Genomic DNA, 17115 nt, shown 5'->3' with positions numbered 1-17115 from the left:
TTTCAATAATAATATAATAGTTCGATAATTATGCGAGAATTGCGAGTAGCTCGTAGTTATACGAGTGATTAATCGTTAAGTTGGTTTATAATTCCAGTAATTCGTAGTTATTTGATAAATAGCGTATCAGTTAATTAAATCGATTAATTATTTTAAATAATCGATCTGATCGAATAAGTTATAATAATTTGTAATAAACAATAATAATTCCTAATAATTAGGGATTAATTATTTTAAAATACAATAATTATTAATTAATTATTTAAAAATATAATTAAGGATTGTTTAATTATAATTAATTATTTATAAATTAATTATTAATTAATTAAATCTTGTTTAATTCATTATAATTCAACCGTTAGTCCGATTTGAGCGAAATGAAGACCCCTAGACTCAGAAAAATGAGACGAATTCAATAAAAATAGTTGTAAGTTATAATTTCTTCCGAAAAAGAGTGGTTTGGTGATAATTAATAGTTCGTAGGTCCGAATAGGGGTATAATTGAGTCGAATAAATCCCGAAAAATTATAATAAAATCAGATAAGACTAGTTAATGCAGGTATGAGTCTAGAATCGATTCTAAAAATAATTATAAGTCTAAAAATTGATTATGTGCTTTATGTGCTACGTGCTTTACGTGATTATATGAATATATGTGCTGTATAAATGTATGTGTATATATGCGAGTCAGATAGAAACGCATGGGTAGACTGATAAGGTTGCGTGATATCAATTCAAGATACACGTATATAGTAAGTTATCTAAACGACTATCTTTCCATGATTGGTTCAGTGTTAGCAAGGCAGAGCAAGCTAGGATCAGAAGACGGTGAGTTGAACCAGGTTAAGTACGCGCAAGGCAAGTTTTACCCCTATTCTAAATTCAGAATAGTGATTTATATTTCCTTTTATCGTATCAGTTACCTTTGATAATCATTGTTCATATACACTGCTACCCATTTATTATTGCTTGTTTCAATTTCATTTTGATTCTTGATTTCACCCAATTTATTGAATTCCCTGTTCATATTTCAATCCTTTTTACCCTTGTTACATATACTCTGGTATATCCTGGTATTGGGATATATCAAAAGCATTCTGATTGTTCCGGATGCTAAGCCTTGGACTAGATGGTTACTATACGGGCTGGGTTTTACCCAAACCATTATTTAATAGGCCATAGTTGCCTGAGTACTCTTTATATTGGTTGGGTCTATGCAGTTGGGTATAGATCTGCACTATATTCTGACTGATCAGCAGGTTATAGTGCATATGTTGGTTCTTATTTCTAGTCTTGTTCATTTGGTACTCGCCAGCATTGGCAAATTACTATCCTATACAGATTCAGATGGTTGTTTCAACCAGCAGCTTATTGGTTCACATGTTTCTCTCTTATACTATATATATTATTGCAGGCTTGTTGAGCAATTTTGGCTCATCCCCTTTTATTGTTATTCCTATTGTTTTACAGTTAAGGTAGAGAATGAAACCCATCAGGACCCGCATAGTCAAGAAGCGAGTCAAGCAGCAGGGACCCTCTTATACCAAGAGTGTTCCTTCCCATTCCCGAAGAGAGCTTTGAATTGCCAGATCAGGTATAACAGGATAAGTAGCAATGTTGGGTTGAATAAAAGTTTTGTGTAGTTTGAATAAAAGTTGTGTGGTGAGATGGTAGATAGAATAAAGTTTTGTAACAAAGAGAGTTCTTGAGACAGGTTTTATTTATTTGGGCTTGTAATAAAGTGTAGTATGTGGTTCTTGTTTTCAACTCAGACCTTAAAAGATCCTGAGTAGTGATAGTTTGGGGTAATTATTATATTTATATTCCGCTTGTGCAGGTTTAGTTGGTAATTGTTGTTAATAATGCCCCAAACCTATACCCCAGGTTTGGAGGGTGTTATAGTTGGTATCAGAGCTTAGGTTTGACCCTTGAAAACAAGAACGTTAGGGTTAAGATAAGATAGGAAAATGAGATAGGATAAAAGTAAGAGTGTTAGGATTGTCTGTTTATGTGATTAGAAGTTATGAGTTTTAGGATTGTGATTTGATTATTTTTGTGTTATTATTGTTATGTATATTAGATGGCTTCTTTATCATCGTCTACGGAGCGGACCGAGACAGATCCAGTGGTTGCACCGGTATTAGCTCCAGTTTCAGAGCAGATCTTACCTCCATTGCCACCACTTCCACCATTGCCACCTGGACCAGCACCAGAAATACCACTTCCCCCAGAGGTACCAGGTTTTTCAGATTATTTTCCATATTTTGAGCCAGAGATACCAGATTTTCCACCATTAGAGTTTCCGATGTTCGATATTCCTGACATGGTTGATCTTCCGCAGTGGGAGGATTTAGAGCCTCAGATTCCTATGCCACCAGTTGAGATTCCAGAGATGCCACAGATGGAGCCAGAGGCAGAGCCGCCAGTGTATGCACCTATGGAGCAGCCTGTCTTATTCCCTCCCCCATTAGCCATTTATGCACCTGTTCCTGGAGTGTATCAGTTTCCTCAGCCAGAGTTTATGGATGAGATAGTGGTAGATGGGCATTTACCTTCTCGAGGTTCTAGCACGGATCTTCGTGAGCATCGTACAGTGACTTATCAGCGCTTTCAGGCGGAGAGAGAGGAGAGGATTCGATGGCAGAACCAGTGGAGAGAGATCCTTAGATTGTATGAGACGCAGATAGATGGTCCTGTCAGAGCATTACGATCAGATTATATACTGAGAGAGAGGCTACGTCAGATTCATCGGATTAGTTCTCAGCAGTTTATGGATTTAAGACAGCAGGATCTTAATGCAGAGACAGCATATCGGAGAGCATTGGGACTTACCGAGGCAGTGCTAGAGGCATTGCAGGAGGAGTTGAGCCATGTGCCATCGGGATTTTGAGACTAGCCAATAGAGGAGTGTTGTATCATGTACATTTTGTAGATAGAGGCAGCATAGTATTGTATGACTAGTTTGTATGAGCTTAGCTACTGACTTTGACTGATAGTAGTAGCAGTACGACTGTTATATCATAGGTTTTTGTACCAAGCACTGACACATGCGGCTAGTGTTCTACCTATATATATATATGAGATGGTCTTTTGCACGTTTTCTTTATTTTATTTCCAGTCATTTAAGCATTTACATTTATTTCAGTACCATTGCATATTTACAAATGTTGTTTTATTTACGATCATGTTGTACCCTTATGTTTTCAAAAAGATTTTAAAGTATTAAAAAAATAAAAAATAATAAAAAATAAAATATATATATATTTTTATTTACAGATTATACTGTTTTATTTATTTAGCTATTTAATAAGCTGTTTTATTTTCCCAAATCAACTGTTTTAATATATGTTTAATATATTGTTATTAAAGAAGACCCATTGTTTATTTACCAGAAAGATGGCACCTAAAAGAAAAGCACAACTCGACTCATCAAATGGAAACACCGAGGGCCAAAACAATAATAACCAGATGGATCAGATGTTTAATCTCATGCAACAGCAGATGTTGATGATGCAACAACAAATGCAGCAACAACAGCAGCAGTTCCAGCAACAGATGTTACAGCAAGCCGCTCATCCAGGACATCAAGTACCACCAGCAGCACCTACGGTCACTTTCAAGCAATTTCAGTCGGTAAAGCCTCCAGAATTTATGGGTTCCACGGATCCTACAAAGGCGAGAGCTTGGCTGAAAGAGATAGAAAAGGCTTTTTTGTTGGTGAAGGTTGAGGAAGAACAGAAGACGGATTTTGCTAGCTACTTTCTGAAAGGCGAAGCCAATTACTGGTGGGAATCGAAGAAAGCTTTGGAAGGAGAAGGTGTGGTGACCTGGGATAGATTCACTGATCTTTTCTTGGAGAAATATTTTCCTCGTTTTATGAAAAACCAGATGGAGATCAAGTTCCTGGAGCTGAAGCAAGACAACTTATCATTGGCGGATTACGAGACCAAGTTCACTAAATTGGCTAGATTTGTTCCAGAGCAAGTGGATACGGATGAGAAGCGGGCCAAGAGATTCCAGCAAGGACTAAAACCATGGATTCGTAGCAGAGTAGCTGTGTTTGAACTGACAACTTATACGACTGTTGTTCAGAAGGCTATGATTATTGAAGATGAAAGTGAAGCAGCTCAGAAAGAGAAAGGACCAGGAAATTTTCAGAATCGTTTCAACAAAAGGCCGGGATTTCAAGCTCGAGGAAAAGTAAACTTTAGGAGACCAGAACAAAACAACCATAGGATGGGTAATCGACTTCCTACCCCAACGCAGCAAAGGCTTATTTGACCGCCTATAACTGATTGCAGAACGTGTGGTAAAAAGCATACGGGAATTTGCAACAAGCCAAATGTCACGTGTTTTAAGTGCAAGCAAAGGGGACACTATTTTGGAGAATGTCCGACGGGAAAAGCAGAAGTTACTTGTTTCTAATATGGGAGAAAATGACATATTTCCAGAGACTGCAGAGGAGTTGCAATGGCCGCTAGTATTCCAAGAGTTTTAGCATTACCTCCACCTCCACTACCACAACAAAATCAGCCCAGAGCAAGGACTTTCAACATGTCAATGAAGGAAGCGGTACATAATCTGAATGTGGTTGCAGGTACACTCCCTGTAAATTCCGTAAATGCTCTAGTATTGATTGATTCAGGAGCTACTAGATCTTTTATTTTTGAAGATTTTATCTCTAAGATAGATTGTGAGGTTTAGTGGTTAGATGAAGTGTTAGTCATAAAATTAGCGAATGATGGTCAGGTTGCAGTAGATCGAGTATGCCCAAGTTGTGATATTGAGATAGGGAGATGTCATTTTTTAGTTGATTTGATACCTTTTACGCTAGGGGAGTTTGATGTTATTTTAGGAATGGATTGGCTATCTAGTAATAATGCTCAGATTGATTGTGCAAATAAGAAAGTTAAAATTGCAAACTGAAGAAAATGAAACGGTAATATTTGAAGGTGAGAAGCAAAAGCAGAAATTCTTATCAATAATGCAGACGAGAAGATTGCTACGCCAAGGATGTCAAGCTTATTTAGCCTATGTACGGGATACTGACAAGGGTAATCCGAAGATTGAAGATAATCCTGTAGTTTGTCAGTTTCTTGATGTTTTTCCAGACGAACTACCAGGAATTCCACCAGATCGAGAAATCGAGTTCACTATTGACTTGACGCCAAGAACTGAACCAATTTCGAAAGCTCCATATCGAATGACACCTATTGAAATGAGGGAATTAGCAAAGCAGTTGCAAGAACTTCTCGACAAAGGAATCATAAGGCCAAGTGTATCCCCATGGGGTGCACCAGTATTGTTCGTGAAAAAGAAGGATGGTAGTATGCGACTGTGTATTGATTATCGTGAACTGAACAAGTTAACTATCAAGAATAAATATCCTTTACCTCGCATCGATGATTTATTTGATCAACTAAAAGGAGCAGCATGGTTTTCGAAAATCGACTTACGATCATGCTATCATCAGTTAAAGATCAAGGCCGAAGATATACCAAAGACAGCGTTCAGAACGAGGTACAGACACTATAAATTTCTTGTGATGGCTTTTGGATTGACGAATGCACCTGCAGCATTTATGGATTTGATGAATCGAGTATTCAAGAAGTATCTGGATAAGTTTATCATTGTATTTATTGATGACATCTTGATCTATTCAAAGACGGAAGAAGAACATGCAGCGCATTTAAGAACGACATTGGAGATATTACGAAAGGAGCAGCTTTATGCAAAATTTTCAAAATGCAAATTCTGGTTGAAAGAAGTACAGTTTCTAGGGCATATCATTAGTACAGAAGGCATTCAAGTTGATCCAGCAAAGATTGAAGCTGTGTTGAATTGGGAAAGACCAAAGACGCCGACAGAAGTTCGAAGTTTTTTAGGATTGGCAGGATATTATCGAAGATTTGTCAAAGATTTTGTGAAGATAGCAACACCGCTGACCAAGTTAACTCGAAAAAGTGAAAAGTTCGAATGGGATGGTAAGTGTGAAGAAAGTTTTCAAGAGTTGAAGAATCGGTTGGTGACCGCACCAGTATTAGTACTGCCAGACGAGCAAGGAAATTTCGTCATATACAGTGACGCTTCGTATCGTGGGCTAGGATGTGTATTGATGCAACACGGTAACGTCATTGTATATGCTTTGAGACAACTTAAACCTCATGAGCAGAAATATCCTACGCATGATCTGGAATTGGCAGCAATTGTATTTGTATTGAAGCTTTGGAGACATTATTTATACGGTGAAAAATGCGAAATCTGCACGGATCATAAAAGTCTGAAGTATATCTTCACGCAAAAGGAACTGAACATGCGACAACGTCGATGGCTGGAATTGATTAAAGATTATGATGTTACAATCAGTTATCATCCAGGAAAAGCAAATGTTGTAGCGGATGCGTTGAGTAGAAAAGAAAGATTGAATCAATTAACTTCATGCGAAGAATTGGTTAAGGAATTCGACAAATTGGAAATCGAGATTCGTATTCCCCATGAATCTGCAGGAACTATCTACGCTATGACTTTCCAACCAGGGTTGCTAGAAAAGATTCGTCGTTGTCAAGATGAAGTGATGAGTCAAGACGACGACTTAACGGGAGAAGAGATTACAACTCAGAAAGATAATGAAGGAATTTTACGTTTTGTGTCAAGAATTTGGATCCCTAATGTGGAAGAATTAAAAGAAGAAATTATGCGAGATGCTCACAATTCGAAGTATTCCATTCATCCAGGAAGCACGAAAATGTATCGCGATTTGAAGGAAAACTTTTGGTGGCCGAATATGAAGAAGGAAATAGCAGAATGGGTGAGTAGATGCTACACATTCCAGCGAGTTAAAGCGGAACATCAACGTCCGAGTGGGTTATTGCAACCGTTAGACATTCCAGAATGGAAATGGGAACATCTGGTGATGGATTTCGTAGTGGGACTTCCAAGGACGAAAGCAAATCACGATGCAATTTGGGTTATTATTGATCGATTGACGAAATCAGCACATTTTCTTTCGATTAATGAAAGATTTTCACTGGACAAGTTAGTGCACTTATATCTTAAAGAAATTGTGATGCGTCATGGAGTACCAGTATCGATTGTATCGGATCGAGATCCTCGTTTCAATTCAAGATTTTGGAGACAATTCCAAGAATGTCTAGGAACGAAGTTGAACATGAGTACTGCCTATCATCCGCAAACTGATGGTCAAAGCGAAAGGACAATCCAAATAATTGAAGACATGCTACGAGTTTGTGCGATCGATTTTGAAGGCAGTTGGGATGAACATTTACCCCTAGTGGAATTTTCTTATAATAATAGCTATCACGCCAGTAATGGAATGCCACCATGTGAAGCACTATATGAGAGAAAATGCAGATCACCCGTGCATTGGGATGAAGTTGGAGAACGCAAGATTTTGGGTCCAGAATTAATTCGGCAGACAAAAGAAAAGATTGAACTTATTCGAAAACGAATCGAGGCAGCGCAAAACAGGCAAAGCAAATATGCAGACCAAGCAAGGAAGGATATGGATTATCAGGAAGGAGAACACGTATTGCTTAAAATATCGCCATGGAAAGGATTGACCAGATTCGGCAATAAAGGGAAATTGAAGCCACGATATGTTGGACCATTTGAAATTTTGAAGAAAATTGGGAAGGTTGCATACGAGTTAGCTTTACCACCCCATATGCAGCACATTCACAACGTATTTCATGTATCCATGCTTAAGAAGTACAATCCTGATACAAGGCATGTAATAGAGTATGAACCAGTAGAACTTCAGGCAGATTTGTCGTATGTAGAGCAGCTGATAAGGATTCTAGATCGGCAAGAGAGGGTATTAAGAAATAAGTCTATGTCATTAGTGAGAGTCTTATGGAAAAACCCAGTGGTTCAAGAATCAACCTGGGAGCTTGAGAGTGAAATGTTAGAAAAGTATCCTCAGTTATTTGCATAGTGTGATTCTGAGGACAGAATCCGGTTAAGGGGGGGGGGAGAATGTAACGACCGAGAAATTACGCTTGTATTATATTATAATAATGATAAATTATGTGTATTATTATATGATTAAATGTGTTAAGTCATTAAACCCTAACTGCTATGTGTTATGTGTTGACTGTTTTGATCCAAACGTGTTTTGGATATTTATTGAGCATTTTATCGTCAGTTATATATTTTATATCAAAACCTGTACAGCTTAAAACTATGTTTTAAAAGCCCGTATTTCAAACAAAATCATTGGCCCTATTTTATTTAAAATGCCCTATACCATATCGCTAGTTCTGAACCCTTAGACGTTTTACAAATTGACTTTTTTCGCGAAAAATGACTTTTCCGGACCCCTTCGGGTACCAAAAACCCTACAAAAATTTCAATTTTATTTTTATATGATCATGAAATTATCATATATCATTTTTCTTTGTATTTTTGTAATATTCACAATTTTTGGGAATTTTTAGCATTTATTTTGTATTTATTGGATATTTAAAAATTCAATATTAATACCCAAAAATTATAAAAATTGGGGCCAAATATTTTTATTAGGAGTGTAATTAGACCCTTAATTTTACTTAGGGGTATTATTTTCATAAATATAAAAACCTGATTTACTATTAATTTTTCAGTTAATTATAATTAAAAATCAGAAAAAAATAAAAAGAAAATTAGAAAGGGAATTAGGGTTAGGGTTTGTGAAGAACAGAGCAGGAGGATCAAAGCTGATTTTCATCGTGATTCCGGAGTCCAAATCAGTCATGTGAGTACTCGTTTTGAAGCTTATGATCTGTAGTTTTCGATTATGTAATTGTTTTTGATGTTTGATTGATTGAATTGAAATTTGTATTTTTGGGTTTAATTTCTTGAATTCGGGTTTGCAGTTCTGTTAATTGTTTGATGATTCTGTTAGCATAGACGTTTAGATCGTTGAATTTGGGATCGATTGGCACCGGGTTTGTGTTCGTTGGCTTCCGTTTCGTGCTCGCCGGAGAACGACGCTGCCGCCGTGTTCTTCGTGTTTCCGGCCACGTTTCGACGAGAGGAGGACGAGGGAAGGAGGAGGAAGGTGCTGGGAGTGTCGTTGTGTTGCTGTGCTTCGAAACCCCAGAAGAATCGTGCCTGAAAAACGGAGTTTCGTCGTGGATTGGCCGCCGGAAAGCAGCCCGCCGACGTAGGGTTCTAGGTTGCAGGGTTTGTTCTCCGTGACTAGATAACCCGAGGTCGACCCGGTTTGCAACCCGGAAACGACCCGGGTTTAATCCCTCAGAACCCAAACTCTGTTCTGATTTTGTGTTTTTGAGTAATTAATTATTTATTTATATTTTAGTAATTAAAATCAGTTTTTAATAATTCTAAAAATTAATTAAAAATTAGTTTTAAATTCTGAAAAATAGTATTATTAATTTCTAAATTATTTTATTAAATTATAAATTCGAAATTAATTATTTAATTAATTATTTAATTATATATCTAATTATTTATTAATTATCTAATTAATTAATAATTGGGTAATTAATTAATAATTAGGTAATTAATTAATAAATAAGAATTAGAAATAATTAAGTGATATGATTAATAATCTAATAATTAGTTAATAATGCGAATAGTAATTCGATAATTAGAATTAGTATTCGAGCGTTAGTTATTCGAATAATATTGCGGTAATTATTTATAGCGTATAATTAAATATCGGTAACTAATTGATTAGCGAATCGTATGAGTTTCAATAATAATATAATAGTTCGATAATTATGCGAGAATTGCGAGTAGCTCGTAGTTATACGAGTGATTAATCGTTAAGTTGGTTTATAATTTGAGTAATTCGTAGTTATTCGATAAATAGCGTATCAGTTAATTAAATCGATTGATTATTTGTAAATAATCGATCTGATCGAATAAGTAATAATAATTTGTAATAAATAATAATAATTCCTAATATTTAGGGATTAATTATTTTAAAATACAATAATTATTAATTAATTATTTAAAAATTTAATTAAGAATTGTGTAATTATAATTAATTATTTATAAATTAATTATTAATTAATTAAATCTTGTTTAATTCATAATAATTCAACCGTTAGTCCGATTTGAGCGAAACGAAGACCCCTAGACTCAGAAAAATGAGACGAATTCAATAAAAATAGTTTTAAGTTATAATTTCTTCCGAAAAAGAGTGGTTTGGTGATATTTAATAGTTCGTAGGTCCTAATAGGGGTATAACTGAGTCGAATAAATCCCGAAAAATTATAATAAAATCAGATAGGACTAGTTAATGCAGGTATGAGTCTAGAATCAATTCTAAAAATAATTATAAGTCTAAAAATTAATTATGTGCTTTATGTGCTACGTGCTTTACGTGATTATGTGAATATATGTGTTGTATAAATGTATGTGTATATATGCGAGTCAGATAGAAACGCATGGGTAGACTGATAAGATTGCGTGATATCAATTCAAGATACACGTATATAGTAAGTTATCTAAATGACTTTCTTTCCATGATTGGTTCAGTGTTAGCAAGGCAGAGCAAGCTAGGATCAGAAGACGGTGAGTTGAACCAGGTTAAGTACGCGCAAGGCAAGTTTTTCCCCTATTCTAAATTCAGAATAGTGATTTATATTTCCTTTTATCGTATCAGTTACCTTTGATAATCATTGTTCATATACACTGTTACCCATTTATTATTGCTTGTTTCAATTTTATTTCGATTCTTGATTTCACCCAATTTATTGAATTCCCTGTTCATATTTCAATCCTTTTTACCCTTGTTACATATACTCTGGTATATCCTGGTATTGGGATATATCAAAAGCATTCTGATTGTTCCGGATGCTAAGCCTTGGACTGGATGGTTATTATACGGGCTGGGTTTTACCCAGACCATTATTTAATAGGCCATATTTGCCTGAGTACTCTTTATGTTGGTTGGGTCTATGCAGTTGGGTATAGATCCGCACTATATTCTGACCGATCAGCAGGTTATAGTACATATGTTGGTTCTTGTTTCCAGTCTTATTTATTTGGTACTCGCCAGCATTGGCAAATTACTATCCTATACAGATTCAGATGGTTGTTTCAACCAGCAACTTATTGGTTCACCTGTTTCTCTCTTATACTATATATATTGTTGCAGGCTTGTTAAGCAATTTTGGCTCATCCCCTTTTATTGTTATTCCTATTGTTTTACAGTTAAGGTAGAAAATGAAACGCATCAGGACCCGTATAGTCAAGAAGCGAGTCAAGCAGCGGGACCCTCTTATACAAAGAGTGTTCCTTCCCATTTCCGAAGAGAGCTTTGAATTGCCAGATCAGGTGTAACAGGATAAGTAGCAATGTTGGGTTGAATAAAAGTTTTGTTTAGTTTGAATAAAAGTTATGTGGTGAGATGGTAGATAGAATAAAGTTTTGTAACAAAGAGAGTTCTTGAGACATGTTTTATTTATTTGGGCTTGTAATAAAGTGTAGTATGTGGTTCTTGTTTTTAACTCAGACCTTAAAAGATCCTGAGTAGTGATAGTTCGGGGTAATTATTATATTTATATTCCGCTTGTGCAGGTTTAGTTGGTAATTGTTGTTGATAATGCCCCAAACCTATACCCCGGGTTTAGAGGGTGTTATATTCTCCCCCTTTTTGGCATCAGCAGGTAGTAGAAGAGAGACAAACAATTCCACTGAGGCTTGGATTTCAGTAAGTTGAGATTGCTGAGAAGCTTGATTTTTCAGAATATCATCAATCTGAGCTTGTTGTGTTTCTTGAGTCTTCTCAATATAAGCAATCCTGTCAAAGGTAGGTTGGATGAAATTTTTCTTATCAATCTTGTGAACTTGTTCTTGCTTCATTAGTTCTTCCCTTAAGTGATGTAACTCTGCATGAGTATTTGAATGAAGACCTTATAAATGTTTAGTACTCAATGCAGTGAATCTAAGCTGTGTTTTGAAATCATCAGTATTTAACATCTCATTAGCTTTTGTCAATTACTCAGCCAGATTCTGTGCAGAAGGAACACAGGTGACTGAGTTCCATTCCTTAGTCCACCCCTGTCCTGCAGGAGTTTCACTCCAAGGTACTGGTGCTTCTCTTATAACAAACTTCTTAACAAGTTCAGATTTAAGAACTGTTTGTTGAGGAGCATGTTCTGAAGGACCTGCTTCATCAGCATCTACTTGTAGAGCAGCATCACCAGTATCTCCAGCATTTGCAGCATCAGAACTTACAAAATCAGTATCTTCTGATAAAACAACACTGTGAGTAGCAATGAAGGCTTCAGCATCCTCTAATTGCTGATCTGGTTCTAAGTTCTAATCAACAACCATATCCTGATGCTCACCGAAATTCTGATCATCAGCATCTAGATGCAGAGAAGGTGTAGTAGATAACTCTGGAGTTTGAACAGCATCAATAACAGGTGTTATTGAAGGATTATTTATTGTTGGATCTTCTAAGAGAATTACTTCAGGCACAACCAAGGTCTGAATATCAATATCAGCACTTGTGCCTGGATCAACAGGAGATACAGACTTTTGAACAGGACATATAGATGGTGTGGTGGCCTTTTCAGTGACAGCTTCCTGAGTTGGAGTTGATGGAGAAGTAGGGACTGGAGCAGATTCCTTTTCTTGTGAGATCAGAGATTCCTGATCCCCTTCCTTAGCTGCTGCTTCTTCATCATCTGAAACTGGCCTTTTTGCCCTCTGTTTCTTGTATCTCTTTGTAGATATGGATTCCTTGGGAGGTTCAGGAACAATCATTCTTCTAAGCCTCTTGAGAAGCCTAGATCCCCCAATTCCAGAATCCTTCTGAGAAGTCACTTTCTCAGCTTCTTTAACAACAGGTTCTGAAGAAGGAACATGTTCCTCAGTATCAGATTCATCTCTCAAAGCAATCCTCCTTCTCTTTTGAGGTGTTTGAGGAACAGTCTTTGTCCTCTTAGGCTTAGAAGATGAAGGGTTCACAGGAGGTTCTGAGGATGAGGGTTGAACTGTCTGTGAAGTTGAGAGATATGATCTAAGATATTGCCTTAGTGTAGGTTGAGTAGTATGGGTGGTAGGTGCTGATGGTTGTTGTGGTGTTTGGGAGGTTGTTGTTGATTGGACACCAGAATAAACAGATTTATAAGTATCAGGATCAACATTTACTAAGATCTGTTTTACTAGACTGAGGAATCTGTAAAGGTCTAACCACTGGTTTCTTAGTGTCAGCATTTACCAGGTCATTAAAGTATCGTTTTCTAACTTTAAAATGTGGAGTTGAGGTACTAATTAGTTGAGGTTCATCAGTACAAAAAGTATATATAAGTTGACAGAATCTAGCAAAGTAGACAACATTCCTATCCTCTGTCATCCTATCCCCAATAAAATCAATTATAGCCGTTGCAAAATCAAAATGAGTTTGGTTTATAATGGCATACCCGATGTGCTGACTCATTATGGGAATGGCATCAAAATTCGAACACTTGTTCCCAAAACCTTTAGTGATGCAGTCGAAGAAGAAGCTCCATTCCCTCCTGATATGAGCCCGTTTCAACTGCCCAAGCTTTGCCAAACTCTGTTCATATCCCAAACTGGCCATTAACTCCTGGGAGCTGTTCATAGAAAAAGTACATCCTTCTGGGAGATGTAGAGCCTTACGTATTATACCAGGAGTGACTGCATATGAAGAATCACCCACTTCGAAAATAATACTAGGAGTACCATTTGGACCACCATTAATAAAGTTTCCAGTCCTCCAAAGTGTCAGAACTTGTTGACTTGAGAAGACGGAAGGTTGGGTCAACGCATACCCGATTTCACTATGTGCAAGAAGATCTTGCATAAAATGCAATTAAGATGGAGCTTCAGCATTATCAAGAATAGCAGCATAATTGTTTGGAACAAATTTAGCTCCATCAATGATTAAATCCTTTGGTGCCATGAAATTAATCGAGATGTGTAAGTGCCTGTTAGGTGTTCGATAGAATGTCTATATGAAAAACCAACGTTAGAAGAAGTAAGAGAGTAAAAGCAAATAGATAGAAAAAGTGTGAAAGGAAATAAAAGATTAAAAAATCCTCTCTCTGTCTTACTTATACCTTAAAAAAATGTAATCGTTGGACACCTGTCAGACATGCAGTAATAACGGATAGTTACTAGGCTCGAGAAAACAGTAATCATTACTTACCCACTTGCAGTTTTACAAGGAAAAAGCGTTCCACTTACCCAGTTATTCCATTAATCAAGGTGAAATAGTTTTAATTCAAAATTGAAATCGTTCCCACTTATTTAATTATTTATCACTGCAACATCAATATTCTGAAAAAAAAAATTCAAGTGAAAATGACCATAATAAATCAGATGAGCAAGTACTGATAAAATAAAATCAGAACTTAAGTTAAAATGGAATTTATATGGTCATCAGAATATGAATATATATCAGGATTTATCAATGCATTACAAAATATCTCAGAGACAAGATCTTGAAACAAAAACAAATTTCATTAATATATCAAGACAATACATTCATGAAATTTAAATCACATCAGAACTTGTACAAGATTTCCCTAAGCTGCTAAACCTAACGTCAACAGCCTTTGTCCTAGCTCAAGAAGCAGGGCAAGGCTGATGATGAAGAAAAACAGGAAGAAGAAAATAAATCATTTCTTCTTCCTACTCTCGACAAACAGAATAGCGAGTCATATGATTCGCTCTTGCTGGCGGATAGCTTCCAGCCTTTCCTCCTCCAATCGCTCCAGATGGAGATGGTAATCCATATAGAAGAACAAGAGGTGTGTGAGTACCTCCTATAGAACAGAGTCCCATATCTCATCAGGAATGGCAGTAACGTGCCATTCCTGCTGCCAATCAGCACAGCTCAGCTCCATGTTGAAAGTTTCGTAGTTCAAAAACATATTGTATCTGACCATGGTGTTTTTGATATAAAAAATATGAAGGTGAGTTTGTGAGAAAAGATTTGATAGGAAGGCTAATGTGAAGTGGTTGCTTATATAGGCAAGAGAATGCCAGGAGACATAAAGAAATTTAATGCTTACAGGTGGAATTAATTCTACCTCGTCTCCCCAAACTTGGAAAAAGAAAAACATTCATTGGAAAGAGAAAACATGGTTTAATGCGCACAAGAAGCAAGTACAAGTTGACTGTTCAAGTACGAGTACCACTATCCCTAACCATAGTGACTATTAATCTTCCACTTCAACATATTCAGGTTTAAACTAAGACTGTTGTCAAATTTTATCCACAAATAAGTCAAGTAAAGAATCAGACGTGAATAACAGAACTTAGACTTATATCAGAACTTAACAGTCATCAGAACATAATCTCTTAACTCGAAAAATAAATGCCTATCTTAGTAAATCCTCACACAAATTTCTGATTTATATTCTTCAGAACATAATCATCAGAACATGCAATCAAAACTTGTCCTCAGAATTTGTGCAATGTGACACAATGACTGTTCATCTAAAACAACATAGATCACCACAGTGATTTTCATCATTCATATGGAGTGGTTAGTATGTGCATTAAGTTAAATATCAGACAAAGAGTAAAGTCTGATTCACTTCAGTACATCTTAGAGATAAGGCATAACTAAAACTTTGCTAAAGAGCTGTCATTATCCTGAAACCTACTGTTGAATGAGTTCATGCTTGAGTCCACCTCAACTATTGTGTGCTAATTTTGTGCATCTTTTTAAATTCCTTTTTACAGTGGCTTCTCAGTGTAAGTGACTCACTACTGCTTATCAAAATTTATGCTATTATCAGAGTATTTCTCCAGTAACCATAAAGTGTGAAAAGTCACCAAGAAAATATTTTATTTGCTTTTCTGATGCATATTAATTAATACCAGCAATGCACTTGGGTCTTCCCTTCAATATTTTTACTCTAGATCTCAAAGGAGTACCTGATTTTTAATCCTTGTTTCATTTTTTTTTCTTTTGATAAGTGAGGTTTATCAGCACTTAGTTCATTCAACAGATTTACTAGCATCAGAACTTAACAGATGAGTAGCATTATTCTAGTTTGTGACTTAGTAATAAGATAGACAAAGTAAACTCAACTAAGCTCAATTACCAGAATTTGCTTGTGTCAATAGATTTCCACAGAAATAATTACTTCTTACATGGGATCCCTTGTTTATTGAAGACTACTAGGTCAGCATCTAGCACAATTATCCTCATAGGATTGAATAGTTACCTAAACAGACATATCACTATCAGAGTTTAGAAACATTGATCAGACAACAGTCAGTACTTAAACATATTTTTTATTTAAGCACAGAATACACAAAGAGATTGAATTCTGTAAATACTGATCATAAAGTCTGATACAACAGAACAAAACTAAGCAGATTTAGAGAAAGAACATGAAACCATTCCAAGTTCATTTACCAATCTTGTAAAAGTAGCTTCACACAATGGTTTTGTGAAGATATCTGCTAGTTGTTGATCTGTTGAAATAAAGTGCAATTCCACTGTACCTTCATCTATATGTTCCCTGATGAAGTGGTACCTAATGCTGATGTGCTTTGTCATAGAGTGTTGAACTGGATTACCTGTCATAGCAATAGCACTTTGATTATCACAGTAAATAGGGATTTTGAAATATGTTAACCCATAATCCAGTAACTGATTCTTCATCCAAAGAATCTGTGCACAACAACTTCCTGCAGCAATATATTCTGCTTCTGCAGTTGATGTGGAAATTGACTTTTGTTTCTTGCTAAACCTAGAAACCAATCTGCCTCCAAGAAATTGGCAGCTTCCACTTGTGCTTTTCCTGTCAATTTTGCAACCTGCAAAATCTGCATCTGAGTAACCTATTAGTTTAAAATCTGATTCTCTGGGATACCATAATCCCAGATCAGCTGTTCCCTTAAGATATTTAAAATTTCTTTTCACAGCTGTTAAGTGAGGTTCTCTTGGATCTGCTTAAAATCTTGCACAAAGACAGGTAGCATACATGATATCAGGTCTACTAGCAGTTACATAGAGTAGAGAGCCAATCATACCTCTGTAATCAGTAATATCTACTGATTTACTAGTATCCTTATCCAGTTTTGTTGCAGTGGCCATGGGAGTTGATGCACTTAAACAATCTTGCATTCCAAATTTCTTCAGCAAGTTTC

The sequence above is a fragment of the Apium graveolens genome, chromosome 2 (assembly GCF_009905375.1).
Source record: "Apium graveolens cultivar Ventura chromosome 2, ASM990537v1, whole genome shotgun sequence".
In the NCBI taxonomy this organism is placed as follows: Eukaryota; Viridiplantae; Streptophyta; class Magnoliopsida; order Apiales; family Apiaceae; genus Apium; species Apium graveolens.
The sequence above is the reverse complement of the archived record's forward strand: the minus strand, read 5'-3'. Positions refer to the sequence as shown.